This window comes from Branchiostoma belcheri, unplaced genomic scaffold, assembly GCF_001625305.1.
Source record: "Branchiostoma belcheri isolate BF01 breed outbred unplaced genomic scaffold, Haploidv18h27 scaffold2, whole genome shotgun sequence".
NCBI lineage: Eukaryota > Metazoa > Chordata > Leptocardii > Amphioxiformes > Branchiostomatidae > Branchiostoma > Branchiostoma belcheri.
This window is the reverse complement of record NW_017803490.1, coordinates 9,997,117-10,021,187: the sequence shown is the minus strand read 5'-3', so window position 1 is coordinate 10,021,187 and position 24,071 is coordinate 9,997,117. Positions and strand designations below refer to the sequence as shown.

The window sequence follows — 24,071 nt, the reverse complement described above, 5'->3', positions numbered from 1 at the left end:
GCTTTGATTATACTGCTGCCGGCTTCCCTGTCTCGGGTGGGCAGCAGTCGGCTAGACTGGACTCCATATCCACAAAACCAGCAAAGTTAATACTTTCTGGATCAGTGAAAACTGCACTAATGTACCACTAGACATCCTCAAAACATACATACATATCCTGGCTTTGATTATACTGCTGCCGGCTTCCCTGTCTCGGGTGGGCAGCGGTCGGCTAGACTGGACTCCATGTCTCCATGTGACCCTGTCTAGTGGGTCAATGTTGGACAGTCAACACATTCTAATGTCCTTTCGGATGCACTAATCCTAAATAAACATTCTGCGCAAAGTTAGCAACAACAAAAGCTACATTTTTGCATGAAGTACAAAGTGTGCCATCCTACCTTAAGTCCAGGACTGGGTACTGGCTGTGTCTGGTGAAGGGCGGTTTTCTATCCGGTTTTCTGGTGTGGATTCGGTGGACCGTTTTTTCTTACTCACGGTGGGTCTGTGAGGTAAAAAATTAACAAGAATCAGTTAGTATCAAAAGAGATGTACTTGAATGAAGCAACAAAATTGGACACCTAACGGCCACAGTAATTCAAATTGTTCATTCTCGGATGTAAAAAAAATGTAAAAAAAAATGAATGTTAAAGTTTTTCCTGATCAACTGCTAGCATTCTTGTTCACTGGGCACACACGTATTTAAGTTCCAGTGAGTGAACATGGCATGATTCAAATTTTCCTCCCTGTCCTGACTCCTTTTGCTGTTTTCAGACGCTCCTGATTTACTCCTAAATGTCTAAAAGACAAGGACTGAAATGAATAGGCAAGCCCTCAACAAGACACCACCTACATCATGCACATCCACCTTAAGGCCACACCAATTTCATTCGTTGGTTCTTGGTTTTTTTATTTTTTTTATTCTCAACTGGATAAAAACAACATGTTGCACTTTTTACTTGCTGCTGTGAATACAGTGTCATATCAAAGTTTGATCACCTTCCCTGTGCTTTTATAATGAATTGCTGTATTTTTGCCTTGCTATGTCTGAGAACCAAGGCGATGTATTGTTGTGGCCTGATGTAAAACAATGAAATGATGATGAAACAGCAGCTGTCTAGGCGCGTATGACCCCCCCTGACGTCAAGGTCGCCAGAAGGTCGCTGTAATACAGCAGAAATGGGCAGGAAAATTGAAAAACACGAGACTGTAGCCTGTGCGTGACCTCTGTACGACCTTTAACGGTAGGACCGTAAAGATTCCAGCACAACATGGTGTCAGTGGGTCGGGTTACACCCGCGTGCGTTAGCCTTTATGGCAGAGAGAGGGGGGAGGGGGAAATCGATGGGGACGACGTTTGAAATGTCACAGCGACGCGGCCGGCGTTACCCGGACGATCGGACGACAAACGCGCAAATCAATTACCCGCGACCTTCGCGTCTTTCCGCGACCTCATCATCGCGACATCATTGCGCCGCTCCGCAAGATTTAAGACCAGTCTCGGGAGGAGCAGCCGAGATCTTAACTCCTCCAGACGTCTGGAGAAATGGGCACGTCTTGTAGATGACCCTGAGATGCTACCCTGAGGCCACACCAATTTCATTTCTTGGTTAACGGATTTTACTAGAAAAATAATGGAGCGGGCGGGCGAAAAAAAATAGAAACAGGCCTAGGCATCCTATTATGGCCCAAAATGGTACGATAGGAGCCATGAAGTCAACACACCAGGCTGGTTCAAAATCTAAACAATAAATTTTGAACTTTTAATGATACCACTGCATTGAAAGATGGGATAACTGTAACAACTAGGAAGAAAAGGACTGCTTTGAACTGTTCAGGGCAAAATATGAGCATTTTGCAGTTGATTCTGATTTTTTTTTTTGGAAATCAGAAAAAAATGAAGCGGGTGAATCCGTTAACCAAGAATTAAAATTGGTGTGGCCTAAGAGCTATTCTTAGTGCCTGCAATTTGTAAAAAAAAAATCACTTATGCCAGTGAGACCAATTTCATAACATGGTTCTCAAAGTTTAAAAGAATATCGTGCTGTACTGGAAGACATTTAATAAAAACAGGATTTTGGTGAACGATTGGACAAAATTTTTTACTATCATGAGCAGCAAAATTCTCTCAAAATCAAATGAAAGAAATATGTCACTTGCTAGAGCACTGTACAGTGCTAAAGAACTTTCAAAACTATTACAAGACTACTGTTGCCTGATGTGTTCACTGTACTGTTATGTTTACTGTTTTCACTGTCACTTCTGTACCGTGAACTTATCATTACAGTTAACAAATAATTCCTGGACTTTCTTTTTCCTCCACCTGTCGCCACCGTGAATATATAGTTCCATGAACATGTCAACTTTTCTCAGACCGTGAACTTTTGCTACCGTGAACATAAAGTGAATTACAGTATTGTCCTTGAAGACTATTACAAGACTATTACAAGAAGACAGCTCCTCCCTGAAGATTCCTGCCAGAGGAAGACAAACGTCTCAGGTTGCTGAGGAAGGATGCAGCTACTCCTGGGAGCTGATGGAGAAATCCATACTCACTCATCGACTCACTTTATTCTGCCTGCTACCCCCCACACCCACACCAATCAATGCACAAACACTACAGGGAAACATACATCAACTACAGGCAGTCTTCACATGCAGACTACCTGTATCTGTACAACCTAACACACCAGCTTCCCCCCCCACACACACCCACACCCACACCCACACCAATCAATGTACAAACACTACAGGGAAACATACATCAACTACAGGCAGCCTTCACATGCAGACTACCTGTATCTGTACAACCTAACACACCAGCTTCCCCCCCCACACACACACCAATCAATGCACAAACACTACAGGGAAACATACATCAAATACAGGCAATCTTCACATGCAGACTACCTGTATCTGTACAACCTAACACACCAGCTCCCCCCCCACACACACACCAATCAATGCACAAACACTACAGGGAAGCATACATCACATACAGGCAGTCTCCACAGATTTCTAAAGGTGCTCCATGCTAGATTTTGCATAAATAGTTTCTGCAGGTTGGTAAGACGCTGAGTAAAGAGACTCTTCTTGTACAAAACCAAGTTAGTCTTTCATTCAGCCGATGTGCAATGTGAACCAGTCAGAACTGCCCTGAGGAAGGTGACAGACGGTCACCGAAACGTCGGCTGAATAACAGACTTAGTTCTGTAAAAAGAGCCTCTTTACTTAATGCTAGATTTTGCAAACCTGACAATATAAAATTGAGTACCTAGCTGGATTACAGATGTCCTCTTTGAAATGGTTTTCCAAAATTTCAGATAAGAACTTGTTGAACTAGTGGAAACAGAAGGCTTGGAGGAAAACTTAAGTCCCAAAAGTTATCAAAAAGAGCAGGTGAGACTACACAGAACTGGTGTGTATATATATGCTATAAAATTAGATCATTAAATTTGAAAGAGTAGAATCTTTACTATCACCCAAGGCCACATCTTCACCAGTGTCTTTATTCTTTGGTTCTCAGACAAATCTAAGAATAAAAATGCAGCATGCTGAGTATCAAAACTAGATGGCTGGGAGGAAAACTAGACTCCCTCCTGCTATATCTCTTCTGGGACCCCTAAAACTGTGTGTACCAAGGTACTAGTACATCTTTCCTGACTTGTTTTTTTTTTCAGGTCAACCTTTCACCTTCAGTTCAGCATTACCTTTTTCAAATCTGAGAACCAACAAATAAAATTGTTCCTGCCCAGAGAACATATAGACAGTGTTAATTACCCACAGCAGACAATTAAAGCTGGGAGTAGACTAATAAGCTGGCAGGTTATGGTGCATATCTTTAATAACTGGGAGAATTCACCTCACCTCAGAATACCCTCATCATACCTGCACAGGGCCAGAGAAATGCAACTTGCTGTTTGCTTGATATGTGAGTATCAAATGCAACATGTGGACATATTACCTAGTATGTAATGTCACTTTATTTCAGAACTGGAAACCAAAAAAGCTGTATTATACTGTATGTAGTTTTTTGCAATACCATCTAGCAACCTCTGTCACTATTTTTGGCAGGTCTTACAATTAGGCCACCCCAACTTAGTAAAAGTTTCTTAGTTTCTGGGCATTTGGAAGAAGAAAAAGGAAGAAAAAAAAAAGAAATTATTCATAAGTCAGGATAAAAACAAAGGATAATAGAAAACATGATTTTTAATACTTTCTACAGACACTGCATGATTTTCAGCACCAAGGAGAGATGCCATCCAAAACTTAATGTTCCACAACTCAATCTCTAACAACATAATGGAAAAAACTCCCCTTCAGCTATATCAATTCTTGTTAAACTTTACCCAAAAATTGTCTGAAAACCGAGTAAATAACTTCCTGTAGCCTTCTGATCCCAGAGGTAAAAGTGCTCTTCACTAATTGGCCAAATGTTTCACAACTCACTTTCTAACAACATACATGGAAGAAACAACTCCCCTTCAGCTACATTGTACATTGTATGTCAATTGACTTGTTAAACTTTAACTCCAATTTGTCTGAAAACCGAGTAAATAACTTGCTGTGGCCTTGTGATCCCCAGAGATAAAAGCTCTCGTCACAAATCGGGCGCTGTCGGAGTGATCTGACGTTATAATAACCACGCGGCCGCTCCGAAGCCGACATGAAAGCGGCGGAGAATCCTGACGGATGGTTTCTCTCTTCTGTGTCTCCTGCGGGATTCCCCACGTCCATCAATTCTACATCAATCCTGCTCTGTACCATTCCCACAGACACAAAAACAGGGCAGCTCTGTCTAAATACAACACTCCTCCTCCGTATCATTCTAACAGACACAGAAACAGGTCAGCCCTGTCTATATACAACACTCCTCCTCCGTATCATTCTAACAGACACAGAAACAGGTCAGCCCTGTCTATATACAACACTCCTCCTCCGTATCATTCTAACAGACACAGAAACAGGTCAGCCCTGTCTATATACAACCGAGGAGACCAGCTGGGGATGGGTTGTTGTTGTTTTTTGTCATCCTCAACTGAGATGAACCATGATGCTGTTTCGCGTTTATAGCCACACACCCTACACCCCCTACCATACATATACAGGAAGATACAATTTGTATAACTGTCACAGTGACAGCAAGTTTTACATAGATGGAATCTGCTAGGTCTATTTCTGTAAAGTTGTTGGAGAATTTGATGATTCGAGGCAGAGATATTAATAACAGATAGAGACACCGCAAGAGTTATTCACATAATAACATACACCCTCTACAATACATAGTACATGCATGGCAGATACAATTTGTAACTGCAGCAAGTTTTATATAGATGGAATCTGCTTGGGTTTATTCCTGTGGAGTTGCGGCCAATTTTGATCAGACAAGGCAGAGATATTAATGACATCGGACCAGTTATACACGTACCTTATATACACCCTCTACGATACATATACTGGCAGATACAATTTGTACTACAGCAAGTTTTACATAGATGGAATCTGCTGGGTTTTATTTCGGCAGAGTTGTTGGAGAATTTGATGATTCGAGGCAGAGATATTAATGACAAAGACATCGGACCAGTTATTCAATGTAATATACTTGTATATCCTCTACAACACACATTCTGCTGTAGAGTCTGAGATACAATTTGTACAGCAAGTTTTACATACTATTAGATGGAATCTGCTTGGGTTTATTTCTGTAAAGTTGTTGGAGAATTTGACGATACGAGGCAGAGATATTAATGACAGATAGAGACAACACAAGAGTTATTCACATAATAACATACACCCTCTACAATACATACACATATACTGGCAGATATAATTTATATACTACAGCAAGTTTTACATAGATGGAATCTGCTAAGTTTATTTCGACAGAGTTGTTGGAGAATTTGATGATACGAGGCAGAGATATTAATGACAGAGACACCAGACAAGTTATTGCTGGACACGGACGCTGCATTTAAGCACACAATTACGGCAGCATCGCGACATAATCTGGCAATTTCTGTAATCGTGGGGGAAACTGCAATAATATCTGTTATCATAAAAACTGGAATGAAGCTTCGCCATGAAGATGAATGTTTTAGTATCTCCAGGACGGCGCGGGCGAATGGAAGACAGTCGTTTGGTTACTGACTTGATTTGTTGAAATTGCAACAATGCAATACACGTGGAACAGAGGCAGCTGTTGCTGGTGTTGTGTCTGGCACATAGAAACGAATACTGGACACTCAGACAATACTCATTTTCACTTGAGTTTAGAAGGGAAAGTCGTGTAAAGTGCCTGTCCCAAGGGCACAAGATTGGTGGCATGTCAGGACTCAAACCCGGGACCTCTTGTTTCCGAGTCGTGCACGCTGCCGTTGCGCCACATGACCCCAATAACAATTTTAGTATTGTTGTTATCTTTTGATTTAAACACTTGCCATACATTGTATCCATTGCAATTGTTGCGCAATAAAGATTGATTGATTAACGGTTACAGACAATGATCACAAAGTTTAGGACTACATGTAAGTGAGTACTTTTATAGTCTGTACAAGAAACCACCTCTACATAAGGACCACCTGGCCAATGTGACCACTTTTTGGTGGTTCCTTAGATAATTTTCCCCATTGACACAAGCATCAAGAATCCTGTCTATAGTGACCACCTGTCCACATAGACCAGTTTGTATTGGTTCCCTTAGTGCCTTTTTTTTGTGCCTTTTTTTCCAACATGAGATTTGTAGTCTCCAGAGGACGTCCTCCATACAGTTTACTTGCTAAACCATGAAACAGTCTACCGTGAGTTGGAGTAATTTGCGGGCTTGCGATTTTCCCTGATAAATGTGCAATTTACCGTCCATGAACCCTACAACAGAGGCAAGTGTCCAAGCTGCAATTCCACTAAAGTGTCTGTCTGAAGATTCAAGATCAGATGGTTCAATCACACTAAAATCTACAAGCGAGAAGTTCCATGTTACGTCGTGTGTGTGTTGATACGAGGTAGGCGTGGTCATGTTTTACAGCTCAATTACCGCTGCCCCCTGGCTCCTGTGGGCGGTACTGCATTATTGATGAGGCAGAGTCGATGAAAAGTTCCGTTGGAGGCAGTCGATATTCCGGACAGCCGAGGGGCGACGGGAAGCCGGGATTCCGCAGTCGGAATGTCAAACGGAGTGCACACCAGGGTTAGGCCACACCAATTTAACTTGTTGGTTCTGGGATTTGCCTCTTCATTTTTTTCTGATTTGCAAAAAAAAACAAACCTGTGCACCTATTTCCAAAAATTAATTTCGAGCCCTGATGTTAGCAACTCTGCTTCAGTCTGCATTTTATCTTACAAGTTGTCTCACAGCTCTATAGCATCTTAAGGCCACACCTGTTTAATTTGTTGGTTCTCGGATTCGCCTCTTCATTTTTTTTCTGATTTGCAAAAAAAAGATTCTGATTCTGAATCAACTAAAAAATGCTCATATTTTGCCCCAAACAGTTGAGGAAAGTCCTTTTCTTCCTAGTTGTTACAGTTTTTCCATCTATCAATGCAGTGGTTTGATTAAAAGTTCAAAATTCTTTTTTTTCCTATCCCTTCATATTTTTTGTGAAAAAATATGAGAACCAACAAATTAGATTGGTGTGGCCTAAAGTGGGGTTACTCACACAGGCAGTACTAGTACTTATACAGGGTCCGGGAGGAACAACTTCAGATTTTACAGTTTTTCGTTGGTTTGTGAAGCATACAGATAAGGTTGTCTAACAGTTGACACAGGTAGAAATGAGCACCTGGCTTCAGTTATCCAGAACCATGCACAGGCAGAGTTCTGGGTAGTCTGCCTGTATCAAGAGCTGTACCTGAGGCAAGATAATCTTAGATACATGATAGAGACTATCCAGAACCGTGCCTAATCCTAACCCTAACTCAACCAGGCATGGAACTACATGTAGATATTAGGAAATTGGTTCTGGATATGATAGAGACTATCCAGAAGCATGCATGGTCCTAACCCTAACCCATTCAGGCATGGCACTAGATAGACATAGTTCAAGATACAATATAGAGACGGCCTATCTTTCGGAACATGGTCCTGTCCATGGTACTGATACTGGGGATGTTGTGTTTCCATAGAGACAACCTCAAACAAGGGTCACTTTCTATACCAGACTAAAATACCATCATCATGCTTTCCTACCAAGGCTCAAAATTCATTTTTGGGAATAGGTGTACTTAGATGCCAAGCATATCCTGTATACTATTATACATTTAATATGTACAAAAATGCGCCCACAGAAAAAAATTGGATGCACAGCTCCAATTTTGGGTGCACTAAGGTGCACATGCACCCAGTATTTCCAGCCCTGCCTACACAGAAGAGTTACTTTACTTTGATTGACAACCACGGCCCTGAATATCAAGTCACGAGATGTAATAAAATGATTAAAACGATTTATCGCAAAATCTCCAATTTCCCCACAAATCACAAACATGATCAGAGAAAACCCTGCCTGCTCCACGGTTCAGACGGTTCGTCTGAATCACGGCAAATCCTCGCTGATCCCTCCTGGGAGGAATTAAGGTTAGTGGAGCCGCGATTAAGCCTCCCCATCATCCAACATCATCCCATACCTATCTTCCCAGGGGAGGAGCTCATCAGATCTAACCTACGGCTTCTCTAGTCTCAGTCATTCCAGGTCAGGGAAAAAAAACATGGTCAAACCAAGACAAGATTGAATTCTGTAGCCCGGACAAGGTTTATATCATGACTCCATAAATTCAGTAATAGTTAAAGATGTATACAATTTACTCTTTGATGAGAAACTACTTTCAGCATTTTTAGTCCAGGTCAGGAAAAAAAATGCCATATTGGTGGGCAACAACATGCAAATAAAGATCATCACTATTAACTTTTACTTGCCCACTTCCGAAAGTCCAGACCGAATTCTGCACCCAGGACAGGGTCATTCCTGCAGGCTCCATAATTTGTTTTATCAAGATTCCATCTTCCCTTAGCTGGGAGGATGTTATTATAATTATTACATCTGCCCACATCCCCGATGGTCGTATTAATTCCAGGTCAGAAACTCGGACTGACCGGTAAAACCTACAACGATGTCAACTTTGCGGCTATGACAAGTCAACTACCTGGTTTACATCTCTTATAAAACCTCATTTGTGGTGATCACTAGTTAAAGTTAAACCACTCGATTTCCTTGATTGTCATTTTGAAGTGATGATTCAGTAAGAGGAAGATAGAAAGATGGCTGAAAACTTGAATCTGACAAAAATGTATCATCCACTCACACAGCAAACAAGTCAAGGTGAACAGAGTTCTGTACCCAGGACAGGGTCAGTCCTGCTGGCTCCAAATGTTTTTTTTAAAATCATGATTCCATCTTCCCTTAGCTGGAAGGCTGTTATTATAATCATATCTGCCCACATCCTCAAAAGTCTGATTAATTCCAGGTCAGAAACTCGGCAGTGACTGACCGGTAAAACCTACAACGTTGTGAACTTTGTGGCCAGGACAAGTCAACTACCTGGTTCACATCTCTTATGAAACCTCATTTGTGTTGACTGGTAGGTAAGGCCACACTGAATTAAGAAAAAAATCTAAATTTTACTAGCTCATAAAAAGGCTATGAGCTACTAATGCTCATCAGAATGATCTCAATAAAAAGACACAAAATGCTTTTTATTTGAAGTAGATTGGACGTTGGATATCAGAGTTTTTTTTACACAACCAAACTTGTCTCACCTTGCTTACGTTTCAATTTTTGGAAGTTAATTGGATGTTGTATGGCCAAGATAAATGTGATTTAATTGTCTTTGTTCTTGTGCATATAATGTTTGATAAGGCAGGCTGTTCTTTTATTGATTTATATCTATTTTAAGAAGTAACAACACCACAAAATCAGCAATTTAACTTTGAGAGACTTGATAAATATTATTGGATGTTTTATGGGCAAGATACAATCATGCAATTTAATGGTCTTTGTTTTCGAGCATTGTTTGATTGGGCTATTTTCTTATGGATAATATTTTAAGAATACAACCCAACAAAATCAGCAATTTAACGTTGAGAGACTTGGATCATCACAGGTCAGCTAATTGAGATTGTTCTGAGGGCTGCAATTGGATGTTTTCTGTCCAAGGTTATCACAATTTAACATCATAGTTTAGGCCTGTGTTTTTGTGCATTGTGTAAATAGGCTGTTTTTTCATGGAGTTATATTATAGTAAGAATAGAACACTGCAAAAACTTGTCACTGTTGAAAGAATCCTGTAGTAACTACAAAATCAGCAATTTAAGTCTGAGAGACTTGGATCATCACAGGTCAGCTGATTGAGATTGTTCTGCGGGATTCAAACAGAGTCAGAAGCGAATCTCAGCGGCCGCAATTACATAATCTTCCTCTTCATCGGACTGTGGGGAAACTGGAGCTACGGGCATCAATTCTGTATCTCCCAGCAGGGCTGGAAATACTGGGTGGTCCAATAGCCACTGACCAATAGATTTTAGGCTGGGACACCTAAAAAGACACTTTGGGACATTTTTGGGGACAATAGGAAAAAAATCAACATCAGAATATCAGCCCTTCTTTTGTTTATCAGGCAGACATCCCGACGTTTGGATTCGGAAAAGTCCCAGGGCTCGAAATTAACATTGTCCCAGTGTCAAATGACACTAAATTTTCAGCTTGGGACAATTCAAATTACGTTTCGGGACAATTTTGGGGCAATTGGAAAATTCTAAGACCATCCACGTCATTTGGGAACGCGATCCATCCATCCTGCTGCAGACTGCTGGCAGCCTATAAATATATAATACTCTGACAAACATTTAAATTTGACCAATCAGGGATTCCAAATATCAGGGACGGCGCCATGCCCATGATATTATCATGTATTTCCCTACATTTACTAATAAAGTGGACTTCAAGTTGTACAAATTCAGTTGTTGTTTTCTTATTTTTGTCATCAACTTATTTCCTGAAAAGCAGGCTGGGACAGTCCATCTTCAGTTCGGGACAATTGAAATCTATGTTCGGGACAATTCTGGGACAATAGTGAAAAAAGTTAATTTCGAGGCCTGAGTCCCCCTGAATTTCCTGTCTACACTGCAATTATAGTGCACCTGGGAGTGAACATAAGCAAAATAAAGTAGATTATACAAGTTGAAGCCAAGTACAATATTTCCCCAAAACAGGTTGGGACAGTTCATCCTCACTTCGGGACAATTGAAATTTATTTTTGGGACAGTGCTGGGACAATAGGAAGGAAAGTAAATTTTGAGTCCTGATTCTGTATCTCCCAGTGACACAGGGTTAGGACGGGAGCCTGGAGACATGATTATATCATCTTAATTCTCATCAGCAAGGTTCTGATACCAAAACACCGCCCGAGGCCACAATTATGTAATCTTCATCTTATCCTGACTCAGGGTTAGAATCCACGCCGGGGGGTGTAATTATGTAATCCTGGTCTGACATGGGGTCAGATTTGATGCCTGGAGACGGAATTATGTTGTCTTTATTTGATCAGGTGAATATTTACTACAATGTATGTCCCTTAGATGTGCAGCGTCTTTTTAACCATTGCAAGTTATTGTTGTTCCAGATTGTGATATATTTTTAGATTGTCCATTCATTTTATTGTGTAAAATACCGTTTGTTTGTAGTATTAATAATATTGTTTTTTAAACTTTGTAAATTTTGAAGTAATTCAGTGGACCCACTGCAATGTTCAATAAAGTGATCTTGAATCTTGAATCTTTATTACCATCAAAATTTCAGCTCAACATTCTTGGTTGTCAGAGAAATGCTTCAGTCAGGGACACACTATTGAGTATTAGTCCAGCGGCATAGCTGAAAAATTATGCACCTTTGTCTAAAATGGGCAGAAGTGGAGATGCCTCCATATCCATATTTGCTTAGAATATGTTCAACTACATGTGTACCAAATTTGGTGTTTTTTGTAAATTTGGTGCACAATTTGGCTGATTTTGCCAGCTATGCCGCTGGACTATATAGAAATGCCTTTCCAACATTCACTGTCCAAATTTTATAGTTCATAGCCAATGAAAGTGTCTAACCTTTATGATAGACCTGTTAGTTAAAACTGAGAGAAGTTTCGTAACACAGAATAAATCAAACATTCAACTCATAAATTCTCAGCGGATCCATCTAGTTCCTTATTACTCCTGGTTGATTTATTTTCTATTACATACCAGGATGTCTCTAACCTTCATCGACATATGAGCTGGGCTTCGTTCTGAATTACAGTAACGACCGGGCTTCATTTCAAATTACTGTAACGACCGGTGATCCAACTGATTTATGACTTTCATTTTCTGCACAGCAAGAAGGGAATAAGAACATCCTGCCAACAGACATCCAACCTGCTACATGTACCTTACAGGAGACCACTCCAACTCAGTTGAATGAATGAATACCTGGTACATTTGCAGCCACAAGCTGAATTGTGTACTATTTACAATGGAGGCACAATAACAATACACATGATGCCTTTAAAAAGAAACATTGTAACATTCAGTACATAGTAAAACATCATTAAAATCTCCTTTTCATAAATCTCAGATTGGTCTACACATAAGTTATCTTAAAGCCACACCATGACGATACAAAAAAATCAATCCTCCTAACTTCTCGTTAATACACAAGCTGAATCAAACCTGTCCCACTTTAAATAAACACTGTCTAGGATAAAGAGGTTCGAAAGTAAGGTACCCTTCAGTTACTTCTGAATCAGCGGTTTTCAGACATTTTTCAGTGAAAATTCAGCAAGTGGTCAAAATGAAAACAGAGGGTTTAAAGGAAAACTTCAGTCAGAAAATTGAATCATTCTTAGCTGAAACAGTGTAAACCAAGGTAATACAAATTTTCCAAATCCAACCAATATTCATTAACTTGGGATAGCCTTACTTATCCATACTTAATTGGAATTTAGAAAAACTTGTAATTCATTACATTTAAGACAACATAATTAATTATAAAAAGATTTGTTCCTCCATTAATTTACAAAAAATTAATTGCCAACATTGTTTTAATGACTACAATTTACAATCATAATCGTCACAGTCAATTCCAAAGTTATGATTATTATAGACGTGTGCTATTAATTATCATAAATTTGCAAATTGCGAAAAATTAATTACTAAAAGCCACTTTAACGAGGAAAATTATAATTAGTACACTGCTGTCAACAGTGTTTATCAATGTTACCTCAATTATTTCCTAATGAAATTGACAAACAGTGAAAAAATTATTGGTGAAATATTGTTGAAAACAAGTTCAACTTGTGATAAAATCAGCAGTGTGCAAAATACCTGGTTGCCCAGTTGCCCCGGGCAACCAAATTTTACTTGGGGCAACCTATTTTTGCCCACTGAGCAACCTGGTTTAAGAAAGTATTTTGTACACTGAATCAGTATTCTCTTGTCTCCCATATTCCCTCACTTTATCTCAATCATAGCCTTGTAATCTTGCAATTACAGCAAATTATCAGCAAAACTGTTTTAATGTGCGTAATTTACAATAAACTGCCTTCTCCAGGGTCACAATCAATGACATTTCCATCGATTTTTCTAAAACATTTTCTAATTTGGGGAAAATACGATAAACTTCACGACCGTTAAGATGATCACTACACTGCTGTTTCCCAAGGTCACTTCAATTACATCTCAACAATTTTCTAATTATGAGGAAATTATTGGCAAAATCCTAGTTAATGACAGTAATTTAGAACTACAATCAATGAACAGTTCACCACAGGGCTCCCCAATGTCAGCTTTAATAATATGGTGACAAAAATATTGGCAAAGATGGTTTCAACTTAATGAGTATAATCGTCAATACACACCGTCATCTCTAATTTTACCTCATTACATCTGATGAATCTTTAGGCCACACCAATTTAATTTGTTGCTTCTTGGTTTCGCCCTGTCCATTTTTCTTCTAAATCAACTGCAAAATGCTCAATAAAAGACATATTTGGCCCCAATGGTTGAAGTAAGTCCTTTTCTTCCTAGTTGTTTAAGTTTTTCAATGTAACATTGCAACTTTGTTTCATTAAAAGTTCAAAATCTATAAATTGTTTCAATTATAAACCAGCCTGGTACGTTCACTTCATGGCTCATCATATCGTAACATTTCCGGCCTTCATGGGGTGCCTTTAGCCTGACTAAATCGCGCTCCTGGCGGCCGCCGCCCTAGGTTGCCTTGGGGTGGGGGTCATTAACCTCCAGCCGAGAGCTTGTGTATACACAGGCTAGGGTGCCTTGGCCTGTTTTATTTTTATTTCGCCCTGTCGCTTTATATTTTTTCTGCAAAAATCAGAGAAACAACAAATTAAATTGGTGTGGACTTAATTTCGAGGAAATTATTGACGAGTAGTGTCGTAATGAGAGCAGTTTACGAAGATGATCAATAAACCGCCGCCTTCTGTGTCCCAAACGTACCCCCGATCCCCCCGGGTTCGCCTGCGGATTCACACTTCCCAAACTAATCAATAATGGATAATTAACACCTCCAAACGAGGCCAGCTAATTTCTCAGCAATGTGGCGATGTGTGAGAAACGTTAAATCCGTAACCGTGGTGATACGAGCGGGTTCGTGCAGATGTTATGAGCGAGACATGTAAATCTGCCCTAAGGACTAATACATGTAGCTCCAGTAAATATTGGGATAGGCATGGTTGAACTCTCTCTGATCTTTTCCCCCACATTTATTTATTTATTTATTTATTTATTGAAAAATGCAACAAAACATTACACTGACTCTCAAGGCAGCAAAGCTGATATTAGAGAGTCAACATATAAGGACAAAACACATAGGGCACATAATTTCGAATACAGTGTGAAATACAAGAAGAATCACAAACATGTATATCATTCTAATTAATTAAGTAAATATACATACTCAGTTAGTAAATATATATTTCCCTCACATTTTAGCATAAAACAAGAAATTGAGGGTTTCGGACCTACATGGCGTGTTATGAGTTGTGAACTTCTTGTTTTATTCATTATAAGGCCACACCAATTCATTCTGTTGGTTCTCGGACATTTTTAGTTCAAAAGTGAATTCTCCACTTTCTGCCAACATCATCACAGATTGAAATGTTTAGAGTTGCAACTTAATTTTTGTGAATTTCTAGCTGATTCTGTATATCCATTTCCCATTGGCTTCTAAAAGGCAACAGATGTGAACATAGCAGGAGACTGAAGACCCTTATAATGTACCATTCAATTCCTGACAGCCTATGTCTAGTAAAATGCATGGTGCTGCCATTATGAAGATAACATTCCGTGAACATGTCTATTTTCCTCAGACTGTGAAATTTTGCTCCTGTGAAGACAAGAAAGTGAATTCTAATAAAACCTCCCTGCTGTTCGGATTCCTGGAATTATTCATTTATTCATAATTTTATTATTAATTTATTTATTTTGGTTTTCTTTAGCCAGGGTAGCATGTTCAGTACATGATGTCACGAGAAGGATGAACTGAACTGAGCATGTTAAGTGATTAAAGACTGCTTTGCAGTGGGGTACGGAACACATTGAAATCATACAAACAATACAAGAAACAAAACAATGTGGCAATCATCATCATCATTCATCAAGAGGTGGAGCAGACAAAGTTTGATCACCAGCACTGCTTGTCGTTCATTGTGGCAAGACATACAAAAACTCAAAACAGAGAACAGGACAACACAGGAACTGAGTTGAAGCTGCCTGATTTCTGCCGACATCATCACAGCAATGATGCCGGTGCATCCATCACACCGCCGCTATTTGCCGCCTTCCGTAGTAACGCAATAAACGCTACGTTGCCATGGCAACAAATGAGCCTAACCCAAAATAACGAGTGCGACAAAGAAACACTTAATGGCTCTAAATTGAAATATAGAAAATCAGTGGATGGTGGGAAGTGGTGGGACAGAGAAAACGCTGCTTACTGCAATACACAACGCTGGGATTTATGGAGCTGCCTGGTTCCCAAATCACGGCCATCATTTTTAGTCTCTGTGCGGTGCTTACAACAAGCTTAATGACTCTCGAGAAAATATGTGTCTCACAACTAGAAATCTCCCTTAGTTACAAGTTCTTATTCAAGTCGGTGTCTTCAGAATCAAAAAGCTCTGAAAATTGACTGCTTAATGACTCTCAAGAAGACAATACGTGTCTCACGACTAAAATCTTACTTAGTTACTAGTTTCTTGTTCAAGTCAATGTGTTCAAAATTAAGAGGGGACCTTCCCGGTGTGAGTGGTTCAAACTTTACAGTCTGGACTCAGGTTTGACATCTTGAAGAGGTGATAGTCACCTGTTATGTCAATCTATGTAAATACTAAACATCAGAATGTAAGGCCTTCTTTTGTTTATCAGGCACACGTCCTGGCTTTTAGACAATAGGTAGAAAAGTTAATTTTGAGGCCTGTGTCCTTGTGCCAAATTTTTCCTCTGAACCGCCCGAGAACCAGGAAAATGACTTAGCCCAGCCTGACAATGTTAGACTTTGGGGAGAAAATAAAGGCAGGGGTCATGAGAATCCGTCCAGATCCTAACGACAGTGTCAGACCTTCACGGCTCGCGGGATTTTCCCATCATCCGACAAATAAAGTTAAGAGCCGCGTTTTACGTCCCAATGTCATCTCACCAGAATGAATGATTTGCCGTAACCCGATAGCGGGGCTAGAAATTCATTTTTGGGAATAGGTGCAACCAACCTAAAAAATTAGGTGCACAAAAAAGTTTTTGGGTGCACCATATGAAACAAAACCTAATTACAGGTCTTACTGCTACTCATCTTGGCTTGAATCTAAAATGACAGCTAGCTTCAAAATCTTAAACATTACTACTGTAAACAACAAAGATTCTATTATTTTTCTGATACTTAGAGACCAAGATTTCCGGTATACTATTATACACTTCTAATGTTAAAAATTCCTACAAAAATATTTGGGTGCACTGGTGCACCCACAGGAAAAAATTAGGTGCACAACTCCAATTTTGGGTGCACTAAGGTGCACAAGCACACAGTATTTCAAGCCCTGCCCGATAGTCACAGTTTTAACGGCAGAAATGTCTCACTCCGTGGGAAGACAACTTTTGTAGCCGACAGAGGTCGCTGAGGGTCAGAAGGATTCTTGGAAGATGTTTTGTTGCTTGAGAGATGAGGTGAAGATGATGACATGCATCGAAACGTCTTTACTTGATGGAAAGATGACTTTTATTTTCATTTTTACTGGAGATTCTGAAGGTCATGACTTTCAGACTGAGTGTCTCAAGGAGTTTTAGAAGATGTTTTGTTGCTGTAAGTCATCTTGTGAGACGAGGTGAAGATTATTACATGGGAATGTCTTAACTTGATGACAAGATGACTTCTGTTGCGGTACAAGGTCATGACTTTCAGACTGAGTGTCTCAAGGAGTCTTGGAGTGTCTCAAGGAGGTATGGAAGATGTTTTGTTGCTGTAAGACATCTTGTGAGACGAAGTTAAGATTATTACATGCATCAGAACATCTTTACTTGATGAAAAGATGACTTTTATTTTTACTGAAGAAGGTCATGACTTTCAGACTGGGTGTCTCAAGGAGTCTTAGAAGATGTTTTGTTGCTGTAAGACTTTTTTGTGAGATGAGGCTAAGATTATTGCATGAAAATGTCTTATAACTTGATGACAAGACGACTTCTGTTACAAGAGAAGGTCATGACTTTCATATAATATAGTATTACTTAACTGGAAAAACCTAGTACTTGAAATGAAAACAAATCCTGAGGACCAGGTTGATGCCTCAGTGTGCACAGTTTCATGGTGTGATCAATACAAGTTTTCCTCCCTGCCCTCTGCTTTTATCTCCTCTCAAGGAGTTTTGGAAGATGTTTTGTTGCTGTAAGACATCTTGAGAGACAAGGTTAAGATTATTACATGGGAATGACTTAACTTGATGACAAGATGAATTCAGTTGCGGTAGAAGGTCATGACTTTCAGACTGAGTGTCTCAAGGAGTCTTAGAAGATGTTTTGTTGCTGTAAAACATCTTGTGAGACGAGGTTATTATAAGATTATTACATAGGAACGTCTTTTCTTGATGGGATAATGACTTTAGTTGTGGGAGAAGGTCACGCAAGTCAAGGAGTCTTGGAAGATGTTTTGTTGCTGTAAGACATCTTGTGAGATGAGGTGAAGATTATTACATGGGAACGTCTTTACTTGATGACAAGATGTCTTTAGTTGCGGTACAAGGTCATGCCAGTAAGTCAGACTGGGTGTCTCAAGGAGCCTTGAAACAAAATGACTTTGTTTTTATAAGAAACTTATGAGACAAGGCCACGTCAATTTATTTCCTTGGATGTTGAACAATTTAAGTTGAAACTAAAGCAGGCAGGCATGATAAAAGCAGAGGGCAGGAGGAAAACGTGTATTGATCACACCATGAAACTGTGCACACCGAGGCATCAACCTGGTCCTCAGGATTTGTTTTCATTTCAAGTACTAGGTTTTTCCAGTTAAGTATATATATATTTTTTTTAATCCGACAATCAACAAATGAATATGATGTGGCCTAAGGCCGTGGAAATGGACGAATATTTATGCGCATGCAGATGTCATCCATGATTATAATCAAATTAACATGGCCTAAGGCCACACCAATTTAATTTCTTGGTTAATGGATTTTTCTAGAAAAATAATGGAGCGGGCGGGCGAAAAAAAAAAAGGCCTAGGCATCCTATTATGGCCCAAAATGGTACAATAGGAGCCATGAAGTCAACACACCAGGCTGGTTCAAAATTTAAACAATGAATTTTGAACTTTTAATGATACCATTGCATTGAAAGATGTGCTAACTGTAACAACTAGGATGAAAAGAACTGTTTTCAACTGTTCAGAGTAAAATATGAGCATTTTGCAGTTGATTCTGAATTTTTATTTTTATTTGCAAATCAGAAAAAAATGAAGCGGGCGAATATGTTAACCAAGAAATTAAATTGGTGTGGCCTAAGATACAGATCTTTTATATCAAAGAATCAACTAATGAAATTGGTGTGGCCTAAGATCGTAACAGACACAGATCTCAGTCCGGAATCAGTTCTTGACTTTAAGCCTTTTTTGGACTTGAACCTGAACATTTTTACAAGTCCGGAACCGGTCCAGCGAACCGGTACACAGCACTACGTTTGACGGTTCTGCAGTTTTGCTGCTAATGAGGGTCAGGCCCCAGACTCACCGTCTCAAGACATATATCAGTACAAGACATCTTGGGAGATGAAATAAAGACGCTGCGCTGCTATATAAGACGCCGCTTTACAGGTGGGAACGTCTTCCTTAATGGCAAGTCAAGTTTTGTAGCCGGAAGAGGTTACTTCCTAGACTGGCTGTCTCAAGGATCGAGTCTTTAAGATGCAGTTCAGCTGTGAGACGACTTGTAAGATTATGAAAAAATATGAAGCGACAGCGAAAAAAAGTAAAATAAAACAGGTCTAGGCATCCTATTATAGCCCAAATTATGCGTCATTTCTAAATCAATATACCGTAACAATGATTTTATTACTTTTTTGACACTTAAAAATATCAAGAATATGCTGTGTACTACTATACATTTAACATCTTTTACATACGTAAACCTACAAAAATATGTGGGTGCACCTACAGAAAAAATTTGGGTGCACAGCTCCAAATTTGGGTGCACTAAGGTGCACATGCACCAAGTATTTCCAGCCCTGGACAAAACTTATTTTTCTTGTCAATAGAGGTTAAGCCCCAGACAGACTGTCTGAAGTCTTGATATTTCTTTTGTTGCTTGAAGGAATCTTTTAAGACAAAGTTAAGACTCTGAGGTTGATTAAAGACGCAGCTTTGCCAGCGGAGGTGTCTCAGACTCACTGTCTGAAGATGCTGTGTTCTTATAAGGAGTCTTTAACCTTCTCCCTGCTGCCTACATCATACCAAATAGAAGTTTGGTGCCAAAACGGCTACCTTAGCAGGCTGAAGGTTAATGGCCCTGTCCCTAGTGCTGAAACTGTGGTGGTTATTCTGATACTGTCAAAACTTTCATATTAAGTTTTCTCTGTTCTTAGTTGAGCTAGTCAGCTTGTGCTAAAAAAACTAATTGCTCATTGAAATCTACATCTCACATGATTTATCCAATAGAAACAGTTATATTCTTTCTGCAAGTCCAAATAAGGACACAATGACCATATATGGGCATAATGACCAAATATAGAAGTCAAGATTGTGATGTTTACTCTTCTCCGAATAAGGACATGATGACCATAAATGGGCATTTGACCAAATATAGAAAAGGATTGTGATGATCCCTCTTCTCTTTATGGTTTTGTTAAAAGTTTGTTCTTTTTTTTCTTAGTTGACATAGCCAGAATTTTCTGATATAATTTTATCCAGCATGATATTCCCCATAACCCCAGAACTTCCTTGGATCTGCCCAAACCTAATTTTACCTCCCGCTGGAATCCCAGAACACAATTTTCCACTGCGAACCTTCAGCGCGATATTAAATCTTCCCTGGCGGAATGTAACCTTGCTGGGTAGGGCACACACACCTCGCTACATTACAGGACACCTCGCTACATTACAGGTCCTGTAATATCATTATGGCATGTTAGGATCGGATTACAAACCCCAGAGTGTGGTCTCTGAATTGCTTCTCGTAACTTGCTTTCCAAGTTTCACAGTTTACACAAGAAAACTGTTACTCAAACAACACGAAATCTATCCAGTTGCTTGAGTGTTTGCTTGAAGTTACTTGAGATTTTCATAACATACACTGAGTGTCTGCTACATCACCAGTTACCATGGTGACAGCTATCTGGTCCAGGTCATTGACCTTATGTGTTTAGAGAAGAAGAAGAATGAAGAAGAAGAGCAAAAAGGTAACATTTGCAAAGCAAATGCATAATGTTTACCTTCGCATATGGCCTGCCTTGTCTAAATCCCTCCTGCAATAAAATTGCAACATGATGTAAGCCAACACCAGTTACCATGGTGAAAGCCCTCTGGTTCAGGTCATTGACCTTCTTGGTTTGGAGAAGAAGAGGAAACAGAGCAAAAGCAATATTTTTTCCTTCGGTAAAACATAAATTAATATGTTTTACTTGTGTGTCTGCTACAGCTCCAGTTACCATGGTGACAGCCGTCCAGGTCATTGACCTTATACATTTAGAGCAGAAAAAGATGAAGAAAAAGAGCAAAAACAATATGTTTTCCTCCCTGAAAGCATCTGCGTTACCTGAAGCCTGTAAGACAGATGTGCACAGTGCTGTGTATCTGGGACAGGAAGCCTGCTGTATGTCAGGGTAACCTGATACTCTGTAACCTGATATTGACAGGTCCAGGCCTCGCCTGTCTCCCCGGGTAACCTGGGCATCCGTCCAACGTCCGACGTGATTGGACGGAGGCGTTACCGTGACAACGCCTACCCGTCTCTGACAAGAGGATTCCGTGACATTCCGATGATTTGACATTTGGGAATCTCTGATCTTTTCCTGGCTGTTCAAATATTCCTAGAGACATCCAACTGCAAGCCTGAGCTGCTTCAAACTGGTTATGACAAGAGGGTTCCTTGACATTCTCATGATTTGACGTATGTAGAAGACTGACCGACTCTCTGGCACACTGCAGTCCTCCCTCAGTAAGACATCTGGAGCAGCATAGTTTCTGTTAATATTATTTGACATTATGGAATCTCTGATCTTTCTCTGGGTGTCCCAACATGCAGACATCAAACTGCAAGAATGAGCTGCTTGAAACTGGTTGGCTTTGGAAACTTCTGACAACAATGTTTACTTACTTTTGTTTGGATGAACATACAGCAAAGGCAGAAATTGTATACTGTAGTATGTTAGTCTCTATGAATGTAGCATGATACCAAACTTATATCACTGTTACAGTAGAGACTGGAGTGTCTGTTGTTAAGTCAAAAATTTGGGTCCAATTTCTTGTGTTGGAAATTGCAGTTCAAACTTGTTTCATTATATTATATCACTGTGACTATATCTTAGACTAGAACTATCATGACATGTACTGACTTAGCTTGAAAGAGCATACATGTACAATAAAGGTCTTTCATTATTTCTTGCCTATAGCTGATGATAACAACAACCAACTAAATCTTTCACCCAGCCTCTTGGTGTGCACAACTTATCTGACAACAACCCCCCGTTCAGAGATTGTTTCCTGCCTGCTATTCAGTCCATTAAGCTGATATGGATCGAGCAGATATCAACCCAGTTTTCTACTCACGGATTCCCAAACTGTAAATCAGCTCAGAGTGAAATGTTACAAACACACAGATAATTACTTATCTGGAGATGATACTAAGAGAGGAGAGTGAGGCATGGGAGGGATAGGGCTGATGATGATGGAAACAAAAAAATTTCATGAATGTTTGATACTCAATATGATCTGGGAAATGTGTTCACTCACTGAGGAACAAACGTCGTCTTTCCTTCAATTCTTCCAGAACATAGCAGAGAATATTGTGATCATTGTTCTTTTGTACATTTTGTACTGTTTTCTTGTTTGTGGTTTATATATTAATGTGGGCCATAGGAAGTATGGAAAACAATTTAAACTGCTAATTGTGGATCTTAAATAAAAATTAAGAGACCCTGCAGATGAGAAGTTAGAGCAGTTCTGTTGCAATCTGCGGTTGAACAAATCTGCTACCTACTCCATATGTGATGTCTTATTTCCCTTGAAATATCTTTAACATCTTCTACACAATTGTTGTTTGTGAAGACAGCCTACAACACACAACAGGACAGTCAGATATGGCAGGCTTCATCCCCTTACCCATATTGCTTTGCAACATTTTAAGTCCCACAAATGTAGCAGCACCAAGGTTGTAAGGCAATATGGAGAATCGTGGAGACAGACAGACAGACAGACAGACACAGGAGCCAAAACAAAACCTCACTCCCTTATATTAGGATATTGTCTTGTCTTGGATGTCCATCGCAAAGCTGTTCTATGAATATCCTTCTCCATCACTCCCAAAGGATAAACAAATAATTGTTCTAGGTCGTTGGAAAAAACATGCCCAGAGGAAAGAATGTGTCTCTTGCGTCACTCCTGCCCTACTTCCATCTCTCTCATCTTCCCTGCCCCAGTTTTCCTCCTCTCCATCCCTGATGCAGCAGGATCCTTCTGTAATTAAAACACTATCCAAAGGATAAACAAATAACTGTTCAAATTGAAAAAAAACATGCCCAGATCTAGAGGACAGGGTGTGTGCCATACGTCACTCCTGCCCTACTTCCCTCCCATCTCTCTCATCTCTCTCATCTTCCCTGCCCCAGTTTTCCTCCTCTCCATCCCTGCTTCAGGAGGATCCTTCTGTAATTAGAACACTATCCAAAGAATAAACAAATAACTGTTCTACTTGGAAAAAACATGCCCAGAGGACAGATACATGTAGGTTACATCACTCCCGCCCTACTTCCATCTCTCTGATCTCCCCTGCCCCAGTTTTCCCTCCATCCAAAATGCAGCAGGATTCTTCTGTAATTAGGACATTATCCTCCTGTAATCTGATTAAGTCAGGCATGTAATCACCGGACAGCCCGGGGGCCTCGGCCCTCCTCAGGGTTAAGTGGGGGATAAAAGCACTTCCGTATCCGACGATCCGTCACAACTGGGCAGATCCTGATCTGCAAGGACACACCAATTTCCGCTCAAACGGTCCGTTCTTAGATCATCTTACTTCTTTGAAGACTTCTAAGGCCTATGAAAATGTTTTCTGTTTCCCGAACAACCCTAGAAAAAACTGCCGACCCTAGCCTTTTCTTTGGGTGGACTCCTACAAGGTTGCTCCAATTTCCGCTCAAACGGTCGGTTCTTGGATCTTACTTCTTTGAAGACTTCTAAGTCCTAGGAAAATGTTTCCTGTTTCCCGACCGACCCTAGAAAAAACTGCCAACCCTAGACTTTTCTTAAGGTGGACCCTTACAAGGTTTCTCCAATTTCTGCTCAAACGGTCGGTTCTTGGATCTTACTTCTTCGAAGACTTCTAAGGACTATGAAAATGAATCCTGTTTCCCGACCGAACATAGAAAAAACTCT

At 39.9% G+C, this 24,071-nt stretch overlaps 1 protein-coding gene across 1 annotated transcript in view; it reads right to left on the bottom strand.

Annotated features, from left to right (window-relative positions):
• LOC109468844 (protein-tyrosine sulfotransferase 1-like) overlaps positions 1–24,071 on the bottom strand; it is a 126,092-nt gene that overhangs the window by 72,752 nt on the left and 29,269 nt on the right. The window contains exon 3 of the mRNA XM_019767187.1: positions 381–484. The gene's annotated coding sequence lies outside the window, so the exon portion shown is untranslated. The remainder of the gene's footprint in view (positions 1–380; positions 485–24,071) is intronic.